Here is a 14,838-nt window from a genome sequence, read left to right as displayed (position 1 = left end):
TTAAGTAAGGGTATTTTTGTCACTTTTTAACTGGAAAGGGTGTGTATGCTACAAATTTTGAATCACATGGAGTTATTAGCTTAAAAAATTTCATAGGAAATTATTAGCAAACTCGGGATTTCACAGTGGTGAGCAACTACGTGAGCAACAGCTTACGTGACAATCACTCATTGGATGTCCAAGGTGCCACGTCAGTTATTGCTCACGTAGTTGCTCATGGTGGTTGCCAATGTGATCAAAACTCTCTCTCTCTATATATATATATATATAGAGTTTTGATATGGTGAACACATATCATGTGCACTTATGTATGCACCTGCTAATGTGGCATTCACCTATTGGATATAGAGGATGTCACGTTAGCGGTGCACATAAAAGTGCACATCGTGCTCATAATATCAAATTTGTATATATATATTATATATATATATATAAGTAATTGAGGCACACCCAATGTGTGTACGACTTGATACATAAATATTTATGTATAGGCATGAGAGTAGCTCTCTCCACATAATTAGGAAGGAAATGAAGTGAATTGAAAATGAGGATAAAATAAAAAAGAGTGTAAATTAGAAATGATAGAAAGAACATGGGTGAGTGAAGGGGCATTTTTTTATTAAGAAAAATCAGACCAAGACATCATTCAGTTTTTATGTGGTGCTTGAACTTAATAAATAATAATAGATGTGTGTGTGTGTGTGTTTTTTTTAGAGTTTATTGCACCAACCCCCATGTGAAATATTAAAAATACACACTTCTCCCTGTGAAATTTTAATAGATATCCTAGACCTTATATTTTGTAATAGTTGCACGTTTAACCCTTGGTTCAATTAGTTATTGAGCACGCGTTATTACATCGCCTAACCAACAATTTCTTTTTTATAATATTAGGTTTATGGTACAATATTAGGTCTATAGTACGAAAATGTCATTCTTTTATTGTAGTATTTTTCATATTTACTCAAATACATCATGTGTATTTGTGAATAAAAATTATTTATTTTGATGTGAATGATGTATATGAGTAGATATGGAAATTATTACAATAATAAAAAGTCATTTTCGTATCATAATCCTAATATTATAAAAAATGGTTATTTTGGCGCAAAAACAGCACATGTTTAACAAAATGATCGTGGCAAGGGTTAAACGTGCAACTATTACAAAAAGTTAAGGGCTAGGATGTCTATTAAAATTTTACATAGGAGAAGTTTGCATTTTCAATATTTCACAATGGAGTTTGGTGCAATAAACTCGTGTTTTACACAAGAATTTTTCAGTCTAATAAGTTGATTTATTTTGGATTTTCGTCTTATAACTTACAAAGTTTAGTTTTCATTTAAGACAAGAAAGCGTTTTTTGTTTTGGTTTTTCATTTGAAGCCATTAAACTCATCAAATATTACTTATTTGGTATTGATAATTTATTATGATAATACTAAATCACCACTGATCTATTTATATTTAGCTAGACTAGATGAGCTCAGAGTCCAATACCCCATTTAGGACTCATGACTTTCATAGTCCACCTACGACTCTAATAAGTTAGCATGATGGACTTAGACTCTTCAAGTTCATGAATCATGCGTTCATTATTGTGGTGTAATTATAATCATGATCGTCGATCTAACATCATCAATGAGACAAATTTAAATAGGTTAATAACAAATTTCTAACTTTGGAACCAATGAATTTAAATAAGACAACTGTTAATTTTGAAACACTTTCATATCATTTTAATTGTTTCACTCTCCATGCTGGTTTAGCAGTCATGACCTCTCTCGAAATTTTCTAAAGTGAAAATTGCTTATAAACTCTTTTATAAATTTAAAACGACCAAACAAACTCATTTTGTCAAATTCAACTCCTTGAATAGGAACAAGAAAATTAATACTCGTATGACCTTCAATGATTCAGGATACAACTAGTCGCGATCGAGCTTTTCTAACACATTAATTTATGACAATTAAATATCTTCAATCTACTCGATATTATAGCGAGTGTACGAGTTAGGTTTTAATATAATGTACAAGTACGAGTAACGTCCTATATAGATTGATATATGACAAATGTACTTCAAGTAAGTTAACTAAAATGATGAATGAATAATTAATAAACTAAATAAAAATAAAATATGAGACAATGAAATATAAATATTTTAAATTTTTATAATAAATAAATTATTGTTGGGATTTTGGTTCACCTACCCTTTAATCTTTCCTAGTGATTGAATTTAAATACTCAAGTCATGCATGTTTTTGACGGGATTCCCTAATATATCAATATATCGATCGATGTATATTAATAGACGCGAATCTATGCTTTCTATGTTTCAATCGGATACCAATTGCTTGGATGCGTTTGAACTCGAGATTACTTGCAGAAAAAATGATTTCTAGGTTTGTCTTGTGTCTCCGAAAGAAAAGGCCCATTTTTTGATGGGCGAACGACGGGGATTGAACCCGCGCGTGGTGGATTCACAATCCACACCATCTCTCCCCGTGGTTTTTTCGATAATTCTATAGCACCTCCCTAAAATCTGAAAGGGATTGTGAACAAGAAAAGAAGTTAGGCCTTTTCTTTTCCTAAAGAAAGCCCCAACCACCAAGAGCCTTACTTAAGTAATAAATGAGACACGAAGCTAAGGAAAGATAAAAGAAAAGGCCTGGGCTAGAGTCTTCTACTGACGACCCAACGCTCCAGAGTGTAAGTCCGGGCGGCGCCTAGTTTATAGTATTTTACGTGTCACGGCAATTAGGAATATAGAATCTATATCAAAGAAAAGTATAACTGTTGGAATAATGATTTCCATTTCGATTTAATACATTTCGGTGTTGGGGAATTCTGCAAGGGTCTTACCGCCTTTTTGATTGACTATATTTGAGTCTTTGGAGTACTTTGGGATTATATTCCGCGACGAATTCCTGGTCATTCCTACCATTTGTTCTCATCATGCCATTTTTACCACCTTGCGAGGTCGCTCATAACGAACTCTTTTCCGATTTTTTAAATGAAAAAAGGACTCAACTTGACGAAGAAGGCGGAGATGTTTTGCTAAAAGACAAAAGAGAACTCTCTTTTTTAGATCGGCTGAAAAAGGATCTTGAAAGGAAAATACACCTTAAAATTCTGACACCAAAAAGACTGAGCTGAGGGAAACCCTATGAGTCACTGAAACGACGGCAGGAGGGCCCTTGATCTCTCGATAGAGGGAGAAAAAGGGGGCTTGCTCCCCTTTACAATATGAAGAAAGAAATAAGGATCGAAGTTTAGACCGCTCACAGGAGTTCTACCTATAGAAAGGATCATGAAAGAGGCGATCAGAAAGGTACTCGAATCCATTTACGATCCCGAGTTTCCAGACACATCGCACTTCCGCTCGGGTCGAGGCTGCCACTCGGTCCTAAGACGGATCAAAGAAGAGTGGGGAACCTCTCGCTGGTTTTTGGAATTCGACATCAGGAAGTATTTTCACACCATCGACCGACATCGACTCATCTCAATCTTTAAGGAAGAAATCGACGATCCCAAGTTCTTTTACTCCATTGTCTACGAAGCAGAGCACCCTCATCTTGCTTGCTTCTGGCGAAGCTTCTAGCACTAGATAATAGGCATTCTGGTATGGCAGGAATACAACTTTTTAGGTCGACCACTACATAGGAGCGATAGCGAAGCCAAGCCGTATAAAATAAAGGCGAGCAGCCCTTATAGCAATAGCTAAGGTCTACTTATAGCCTTTACCCTTTATTCGGGGGGCCTTCACGCTTAGAATGAGATGAGATTCTAAGCCGGCGGAATGTCCTTGTCTTATTTAACAATTGCAATGCACCAAAGAAGATTGATGAATTTGTTAAAAGGTTATGATTGCGAAATCAAGTACCATCTAGGATCAGCGAAGCTCACAGCTGACACGGTTAGTCGCAAGATGAGATTATCTGCACTTCAGACAAGTGTCATCTCAAGTGTCATCCAAGATTGTTATTCTTTGGGATTTCACATCTGTCATAAGAAAGGAATGGAAAACATTAGAGTATCTGGTATTTTATCTGAACCAACTTTGTATTTCAGAATTATAGAAGCTCAGTTTTCTGACCCGAAGATGCAGAAGTTAGCAAGGTTCAGAGAAGGATCTTAATTACGGTGTCATGGGCTATAGCCCAACCTATTTTTAGTTAACCATGATTTAAGTTGTTCATTAGACAAAGTCTTTATTTTATCCTTCAACACCAAAGCCCAATCCTTCAACATTGATGATTGCATATAACTTTTTTATATATATATATAGTGTTGGAAATCGGTGTTCAGATCAATTAGAATTGATACCCGGTGCAGCGGAAGTTTAAAAATTTTATTTTATTAATATGGAACGATTCCATATTTTGGTATCAAAACTTTACGATTAAATTTGTGTAAGTAAAATAAATAATTACAATTAAATATTTTACCTTAAAATCTCGAAGCGAGATTATGGAAACCAACAGAATTTAATCTGCTCTTGTTGTATATCCCCGGAACTGATGAACGAACGTTTCTTCAATCAGGTTCACGAATAGAAAACAAAACCCTCTGATTGACTGCACTAGAAATCAATCAGAAGTTTGCGTAGAGAATAAACAGATATGATCTGTTAATTCAGATTGTAATTTTTCATAAAAATCACAAGCCGAATTTTCTCCGAAAGGGACAGAAGATTTCGAAAATCCTCTTGAATAATCTAGACTGAAATTTCGAAAATTCAAGACTGAATGCTATATGATTTTTGAACACTGCAGTCCTATTTATAGATAATTTTTAGACTGGATTAAGTTATAATTATATTTGGACTCTAACTCCTTAGGGCCCATAATCCATAACTTAAGCCCAACAAGCCAAGACCGTTGTTCTAAAAATTAATATAAAATTCATCGTGACTCCGATTGATAAACTGATTTTACCAATGTGCACAAAAACCATTTCTGCATCTTTTAGAGTCAAGATAATTTTTCTGAATCCGAATTCAGTGATTTTCAAAAATGCCCATCCCTATGTCATTTTAGGAAATCCCACTCCCTTTAATTAAGAAGTCCAACTCCTCTTTCATTAAATTTAACTCTTTAAATTTAACTATCTCTACGGGGTTTTAGTAATCCATTACTTGTGTAACCCTCAATGGTTCAGGAATACAGCTAGCCATGGGCTCACAACTCCTTGTGACTCGGAACAACAATTTCCGACTTACCCATCAAATCATGGTAAGAGCGCCTAGCAACATCGCCCCATGATTTCCTAGGTATTACTGATAGTGCCTGCAAGAACCAGTAGATTTTGGTTAGCGTACAGTACGGTCCCTTCAACCAAATATCCCGATCGAATCAACAATCATTGGTGCATCGAGAGTCGTTCGAGATTCGATAACTATGCATAACATCTTGGAGATCTATTAGTGACATCGCATGTGTTACTAGGAACACCAAGTAACCTAAAACACATCATGTACTCTGGCCAGAGATTCGTCACACTAATATCTCCTCAGATCGCATAGGATATCCATACTCGCAAGTATGTGGTGAATCCTTGACAACAAAGCATCGACTCCTATATGTGTCGTAACTGTACCCAATCCCGACACCTGATGACCCCAATAGAGTCGGTAAACGAGTCAAAACACAGTACTAGCATATAGAGTCTCAATGATGTTTCAAGTAATAAGGACTAATGGTGTACAACCAAAACCGCGGATTTTATCCACTCGATAAGTGATAACCACTTGGAAAGTCCGAATAGGGTAGTTCGATCATTCATCATATGAATATCCATTTGCATGCTTTGAACATCTCTATATTCCATACCAATGAAACGTGGTACTCGGCATCGCAAATGCTAGTCTCAATCTCGAGCGATCCTTATCCTTATTTGCGGACGGCTCAATTGACTAGGAACAGTTTAGAATATACAGTGACTATAAGATGTGTTTCATGATAGCCATCCCCATGTGCTACCACATCTTACATACACTGTAGTATATTCAAGGTCTTTATCAAACAACAATAGTATATCATAATATAACATTATGAAGAAAGATAAAGTTAATGCCATTATAAAAGTGTAAATTATATTAAACAAAAGATTGTTTTACATACAGTCATAAAAGCCCTTAGCCACAAGTTAGCTAACCGGACACCCACTCTTTCATATAGTTCATTGCATATAACTTTAAAAGAGGAAAGTGGATTTTTTTTATAAAAAAAGTGGATTTTATATTTAATATTAATATTTACATGGGGACAAATCATCGGGCATCAACATATTGACAATACAATTTTTAATTGTAATTTTATGGTAATGTATGGCCGGTTTGTAAATTTTATTTTACATACAATAAATTTTTTTTCTCATCAAGTAAGTTTATCATTGTTGATTAATTAAGCTTTTAATTTTTTTTCTTGTTTTCTGATGTCACAGAATTTTGGATTTAGAAATATAGTAATGTTGAATTTTTAAGAAACAAAAATTATTTTTTTAATTGTAATTTTATGGTAATGTATGGCCTGTTTCTAAATTTTATTTTATATACAATAAAATTTATTTTTTTCATCAAGTGAGTCTATATTTTTTAATTAATTAAGATTTTATTTTTTTTCTTGTTTCTATGATGTCACAAAATTTTGTATTTAAAAATATAGTAATGTGATGAATTTTTAAGAAACAAAAATTATTCTCGCATTTTTTTCACAAGTATAAATCATAAAAATAATATATTATAAGTCATTGTGATTATTTGACATCCTATATTCAACGAGGTTTAGCTCACAATATAGATGTGGATTCTATTGCAGATGAATTTTATGTTTCGAAGCATAAGACATTATGCTGAACAACATAATATATATATATATATATATATATCTGTGTGTGTGTGTGTGTGTGCGCGCACCTACACATATATAAATTATACATTTTTCATAATAATATATAATTTATTTATATATTAATTAAATTCAAGCCCACCCTAAATCTAATTCTTGGATCCGTCCCTGGCAAGGTTAGCTAATGGAGACAACACATCTAGATTTCCATTTCAGACAGATGGAACCTTGTGTCTGTCAGGAAAGATCGTAGTTCTAGAGGGTTCTGATTTGAGAAATGAGATTTTATTTAATGCTTATAGGAGCAAGTTAAGTATCTACCCTGGGAGCATGAAAATGTATAAGGATTTAAAGACCAAGTTTTGGTGGAAAAGTACGAAGAGAGGTGTTTACCAGTTTGTAGAGAATGTCTGGTTGACTGCAACTGACTTTCTTGAATATTCTTTGATAATTGTGATAAGTGCATTTTGTGTGCTTTATTTTTTGTTATTTTTATGTTTATTTTGTGTGCATTCATTTTATTTTATGTATTTTTATGTGTTTTAAGTGCATGTGTATGTATTTCACTCCTCGTGTTGATTTTGTAGGAAAGTGGATTTTTGAAGTGTGAATTATGGAGCAGCTTTGGTAGAAAAATCATATTTAATTTTAGAGAGATCCAAATCCGATCTTCACCGTTCAGAATAAATTTCAAGATGTTTTGAAGCTGCTGTCCAAATTTTAGGTCAATCCGACAACTAGAACTTAAGATATGAATTTTTCAGAATAACTGCGCGCTGAAAACTGGAGGCAGAACTTTTCAGGCTAAGGCGTGATTTTTCCTGCGCCATGGTGTGAACTGGTAAAAATTTGAGAATCGAGACAAAACTTTTCACGCTATGGAGTGACTTTTCTGCGCCATGGCGCGACGCGGACTGAAAAAATATTAATTTTCTAACATTAAAAGTTGCGATTTTTTGGTGCTTTATTTTATGGGCTTTTTGAACCCATATTTAAGGGAGAGAGTTAGAACATGAGAAGGGGTGGAGAATTTAGGGTTCCGAAGTTCCACACATCAGAAACGCAAAGGAGGAGGCGGCCATCCAAGGAGAAGAACGTGAAGAGGGAGGAAACTTGAAGAACTCAAGAATCGCAACACTAGTTTTCTCTTCTTTCTTTTATATTTGTTGGGATTTAGGGGATCCTACCCCCAAAACTTTGTTTTGATTTCTTCTTGAAGATTGAATTTGGTTTTTATGAATTCTTGATTATATTACTGTTTTTATTGATTATTTGGAGATTGATCAACTTTGAATTGATTTTATGTGTTATAATTGATACTGAAAGGAGATTTTATAACATGATAGGATAATATAGTCCATGGATCTACAACTTACATAGACATATGAGGTTGGATACATGTTGATAGTCATAGTCCAATAGGTCAAAAGCTAGATGATTCCACAAATCGTAATGCAATTGCAATTGTTAAATAACACAAAGACACTTGGTTATTGCAATTTGTTAATTAGATTAATATAACTCGACAGAGTATATTGATAGGTTAGGGAATTCCGTCAAAAGCATGACTTGAGAACTGAATTTCAATCATTAGAGAAGAAAAAGGGGTAGGTGAACCGAGATTCTAACAATCGTTTATTTATTTTTTGAATTTAATTTTATTATTTTGTTTTTTTTCCATCTTTTGTTTTAGTTTATTAATTTATTATCATCTTATCTTAATTAACTAAAGAATAATACTTGAGTAATTTTGTCAGACATCAATCTCTGTGGGACGATACTCGTACTTTGTACACTATATTATTACTTGACTCGTGCACTTGCGATATATTCGAGCTTAATTGATATATATATTTAGGTTGATTTTCAGTGGTAGTATTTGCTCGACTAAGTTTTTGGCGCCGTTGCCGGGGATTGAAATAGATAAATTTTACTTTTTGTTATTTTATTTAGTTATTTTCTTTTTTTTATTTATTCTATTTTATTCATGTGTGATCTATCGTTGTATATTCTATTCTTGCAGGAATTCATCTGACATAATACTTTGAGATGATCTATCGACAAATATTCACGAGTTTTACCCAACAACATGGAGAGCCAACAGAGATTTTCTCTTCCCATGTTTACCAGCTGTTATGGGGTGTTGTTGAGGTGACGAGTTTAAACCACATTTATCTGGCCAAGTTTGAGGGCATATGGAACAAACACCCATTGGTGGTGTCATATGACACTTACTTTGGGCGTCAACCGCTCTTTGATGAGTGCTTCTGAGGGTCGAGCCAAGGATTGAAAATCAGGCGCTACTTGGGAGGCAACCCAAGAATTCTAATTCTTTCTGTTTTGTTTATTTAATTTCAGTTTTTTATCTAGTGTCGTTTCGTGTTGAGTTGATCATGTTTAATCCCTCAATTTTTTTGGATTTTCAAGGTAATATATAAGAATATTGATGGCCTAAGAAATGTGGTGCAGCAGCGGCATATGGATATACACCACGATGATTGACCAGGGGAGTGTTATTTTGTTTTCATTGTGTTTATTTTTGTTTTTCATTGCATTGTGTGTTTGTTTGCATTTTGTTCATTGTTCTAGAGCATTGAGTGCAATGCTTTGGGTAAGTAGGGGGGGGGGGTAGACTAGTTTTGCATTTGTGTGTTTGTTTTGCATTTGTCATGTTTCATGTTTGTTTTCATATTGTTTATTTTTGTTTGTCTGTGTTATCTTGCATGAGTGGGATGAGTCATAATAGCCAATGATGATGAAGTTTATGTTGAAAAAATTTATTTTTGAAAAATTTTGCTCTTAACTTGACATGAGAAACTGTAGGTTGAATCGTGAATATTTTTAAGCACTAATGTTAGACCAGTGAATTGTAGCGAAAGATTTGATGAAGTTTCTGTCTGTTTGACCATTGCACGGCAATAGGTGGTTTGTGGATCTTGATTGTATTCTATGAATTTTGATGAGGCTCTAGTTTACACTTATGATCTTGGGCGCACCTAGAAAAAAAAAATTTCAATTCCATCCGGGCCTTGAAAGGATTAAAATCCTATAAAAGACTAAATTTAAGGCTAAGTATGCGGATTAAATGGGATTGATGCTCCATCCGGGCTATAGACGAGGGGATTAGAAAGAAAAAATAGAATGATTTTTCATATCCTATCCAGTTATAGCTAAGTCAGCAGGTAATTATTGGGGCTAAAGCAATACCGGGTGCAAAAATCCGGAGGTGTGTAATTCATTATCTCAAGGGAGGTGGGTTTAGTCTAGAGGTCGTTGGAAGGAATGAGCACTAGATTGTGATACTTGCACTGATTTGTCATAGGTTGCTAAGTAGTTTTGAGACGAATTCGGTCTAAGTTGCATGAAACTAGAATGACATTTCACACACATACGTTCACGTTAAATCGAAGGTGTATTATGAAAGTTGAGAGCATGTCTGTAGTGACCCGCACCGTGATCACCTACTAATCAGAACTTAAGCATGCAATTAATTAATAAAATAATCTTAATCAGAGAAACTGCGGAATTAAAGTAAGTCAAATACCATGTAAGCAAAACCTAGTGGTCAACCCTGCTATCCAGCCTTGGTCACCACCTAACCTCCCTGTCACCGGGAGAACTACCTGCATCTGCCCCATGGAATAGGGCATCCAGCCAACAGAAAATAACTGGAAATGAGCCTAACATGCTCAGTACGAGAGTATGAGTATACGGTGTTATGTGTGCATGTATGCAAGTGAACTGGGTACCAAAACTCTCAGGTCAAGAAACAAGCTCATAGACCGGGCCCAGGGTATATAGCACGCTGCGCCGTCGCATCAGGAGGTGACTCATATACCCAGTGGATAATGGTGACCTGATACTAGTACATGTGTCCAACCATAAAGGTGACCTGACACAAGACTTACGTATCCAACCATCCACAAACTCATAGGGTGAGCGCCCTACTACAGGATACCTCTAAGGTAAAAGCTCAATATGCTCATGTATGCAACATACAATCATGACATGCTGTATATAAAGGCATATAAAACATGCAATCACATAATCCATGCAAACACATAATACATGCATACTCAATCTGGATATCTCGAATAGTACTTCCGTACCTTACTAAGGCAGATCCTAGAAGCTCCCCCTCTAGGTCCAAGCCTACCATGCAGCACTACAACATAAATAACCATGCATTACCTAGCATGCCAAACATCACCTACTAGGCTCTAAAAGCCATAATTAAACTATAGCCTACTCCCTATTTACTATAGAGAACCAAAGCCATACCTTCGTTCGTCGTCAGCCCGCTGATGTCGCATGCCCCAGAGCCTGGGCATAGCCTAGCTACGACTCCTAGATGCCTCGCCAGAGCTCCGCTGCCTGGCTGCTACTGCGGACACTGTCCGCTATAAAATAAACTATTTCCTACTCCAACTCTTAAAGAAAGAGTCCCGAAGCCCTTAAATAGAGCGATTACCGGGAGAGGAGAGGGAAAATTGCACTTAAAAATGAGGGATTCGGACCCCTATTTATAGGCCACGATCGGAAGCTCCGATCGGTGCATGTTTGCCACGTTTTGGACGGCCGAGATCGGAAGCTCCGATCACAGGATCGGAAGCTCCGATCTCCTGCATCTGGCCACGTGTTTCAATCTCCTTGACACCTGTTTTTGGTTGAGATCGGAAGCTCCGTTCTCGGATCGGAAGCTCCGATCTGCCCGGTAGCTCCGAACTGTTTCTCATGCTTCCGAACTGGTTTTGGTCCTCCGGGACCCCCGGGACCTACCCCACCATTTTCGGACGTTCCGGATCTGATTTTCCACTTTTTTTAAACAAATAAGGAATCCTTAAACATGTTTTCACACTTTTAAAATTATATGTCATTTTCTAACATGTTTAAAATCACTTAATCTTGTAAAATGGAACCGGGCTACTACAATGTCTGTGATTTTTTTGTTGGTAATTAAACTTCTAGGAGGCTGTGCACATTTATGAATCGTCCTTACTTATGTTTTTGTTTGCATTTTGTTTTGCATGTCTTGATCGAGGGCGATCAAGGTTTAAGTATGGAGGTGTTGATAAGTGCATTTTGTGTGCATTATTTCTTGTTATTTTTATGTTTATTTTGTGTGCATTCATTTTATTTTATGTATTTTTATGTGTTTTAAGTGCATGTGTGTGTATTTCACTCCTCGTGTTGATTTTGTAGGAAAGTAGATTTTTGAAGTGTGAATTATGGAGCAGCTTTGGTAGAAAAATCATATTTAATTTTAGAAGATCCAAATCCGATCTCCACCGTTCAGAATAAATTTCAAGATGTTTTGAAGCTGCTGTCCAAATTTCAGGTCAATCCGACGGCTAGAACTTAAGAAATGAATTTTTCAGGATAACTGTGCGCTGAAAACTTGAGGCAGAACTTTTCAGGCTATGGCGTGATTTTTCCTGCGCCATGGCGTGAACTGGTAAAAATTTGAGAATCGAGACAAAACTTTTCACGCTATGGCATGACTTTTCTGCGCCATGGCGCGACGCGGACTGAAAAAATATTAATTTTCTAACATTAAAAGTTGCGATTTTTTGGGGCTTTATTTTATGGGATTTTTGAACCCATATTTAAGGGAGAGAGTTAGAACATGAGAAGGGGTGGAGAATTTAGGGTTCCGAAGTTCCACACATCAGAAACGCAAAGGAGGAGGCGGCCATCCAAGGAGAAGAACGTGAAGAGGGAGGAAACTTGAAAAACTCAAGAATCGCAACACTAGTTTTCTCTTCTTTCTTTTATATTTGTTGGGATTTAGGGGATCCTACCCCCAAAACTTTGTTTTGATTTCTTCTTGAAGATTGAATTTGGTTTTTATGCATTCTTGATTATATTACTATTTTTATTGATTATTTGGAGATTGATCAACTTCGAATTGATTTTATGTGTTATAATTGATACAGAAAGGAGATTTTATAACATGATAGGGTAATATAGTCCATGGATCTACAACTTACATAGACATATGAGGTTGGATACATGTTGATAGTCATAGTCCAATAGGTCGAAAGCTAGAGGATTCCACAAATCGTAATGCAATTGCAATTGTTAAATAACACAAGGACACTTGGTTATTGCAATTTGTTAATTAGATTAATATAACTCGACAGAGTATATTGATAGATTAGGGAATTTCGTCAAAAGCATGACTTGAGAACTGAATTTCAATCATTAGAGAAGAAAAAGGGGTAGGTAAACCGAGATCCTAACAATCGTTTATTTATTTTCTGAATTTAATTTTATTATTTTGTTTTTTTCCATCTTTTATTTTAGTTTATTAATTTATTATCATCTTATCTTAATTAACTAAAGAATAATACTTGAGTAATTTTGTCAGACATCAATCTCTGTGGGACGATACTCATACTTTGTACACTATATTATTACTTGACTCGTGCACTTGCTATATATTCGAGCTTAATTGATATATATATTTAGGTTGATTTTCAGTGGTAGTATTTGCTCGACTAAGTTTTTGGCGCCGTTGCCGGAGATTGAAATAGATAAATTTTACTTTTTGTTATTTTCTTTAGTTAATTTCTTTTTTTTATTTATTTTATTTTATTCCTGCGTGATCTATCGTTGTATATTCTATTCTTGCAGGAATTCATCTGGCGTAATACTTTGAGATGATCCATCGACAAGTATTCACGAGTTTTATCCAATAACATGGAGAGACAATAGAGATTTTCTCTTCCCATGTTTACCAGTTGTTATGGGGTGTTGTTGAGGTGACGAGTTTAAACCACATTTATCTGGTCAAGCTTGAGGGCACATGGAACAAACACCCATTGGTGGTGTCATATGACACTTATTTTGAGCGTCAACCGCTCTTTGATGAGTACTTCTGAGGGTCGAGCCAAGGACTGAAAATCAGGCGCTACTTGGAAGGCAGCCCAAGAATTCTAATTCTTTCTGTTTTGTTTATTTAATTTCAGTTTTTTATCTAGTGTCGTTTCGTGTTGAGTTGATCATGTTTAATCCCTCAATTTTTTTGGATTTTCAAGGTAATATATAAGAATATTGATGGCCTAAGAAATGTGGTGCAGCAGCGGCAGATGGATATACACCACGATGATTGACCAGGGGAGTGTTATTTTGTTTTCATTGTGTTTATTTTTGTTTTTCATTGCATTGTATGTTTGTTGCATTCTGTTCATTGTTCTGGAGCATTAAGGGCAATGCTTTGGATAAGTATGGGGTGGGGGGGGGGGGGGTAGACTAGTTTTGCATTTGTGTGTTTGTTTTGCATCTGTCATGTTTCATGTTTGTTTTCATATTGTTTATTTTTGTTTGTCTGTGTTGTATTGCATGAGTGGGATGAGTCATAATAGCCAATGATGATGAATTTTATGTTGAAAAAATTTATTTTTGAAAATTTTTGCTCTTGACTTGACATGAGAAACTGTAGGTTGAATCGTGAATATTTTTAAGTACTAATGTTAGACCAGTGAATTGTAGCGAAAGATTTGATGAAGTTTCTGTCTGTTTGACCATTGCACGGAAATAGATGGTTTGTGGATCTTGATTGTGTTCTATGAATTTTGATGAGGCTCTAGTTTACACTTATGATCTTGGGCGCACATAGAAAAAAAAATTTCAATTCCATCCGGGCCTTGAAAGGATTAAAATCCTATAAAAGACTAAATTTAAGGCAAAGTATGCGGATTAAATGGGATTGATGCTCCATCCGGGCTATAGACGAGGGGATTAGAAAGAAAAAATAGAATGATTTTTCGTATCTTATCCAATTATAGCTAAGTCAGCCGGTAATTATTGGGGTTAAAGCAATACCGGGTGCGAAAATTCGGAGGTGTGTAATTCAATATCTCAAGGGAGGTGGGTTTAGTCTAGAGGTCGTTGGAAGGAATGAGCACTAGATTGTGATACTTGCACTGATTTGTCATAGGTTGCTAAGCAGTTTTGAGATGAATTCGGTCTAAGTTGCATGAAACTGG

Source organism: Henckelia pumila, chromosome 1 (assembly GCF_033568475.1).
Source record: "Henckelia pumila isolate YLH828 chromosome 1, ASM3356847v2, whole genome shotgun sequence".
In the NCBI taxonomy this organism is placed as follows: domain Eukaryota; kingdom Viridiplantae; phylum Streptophyta; class Magnoliopsida; order Lamiales; family Gesneriaceae; genus Henckelia; species Henckelia pumila.
Note: the sequence above shows the minus strand (reverse complement) of the source record.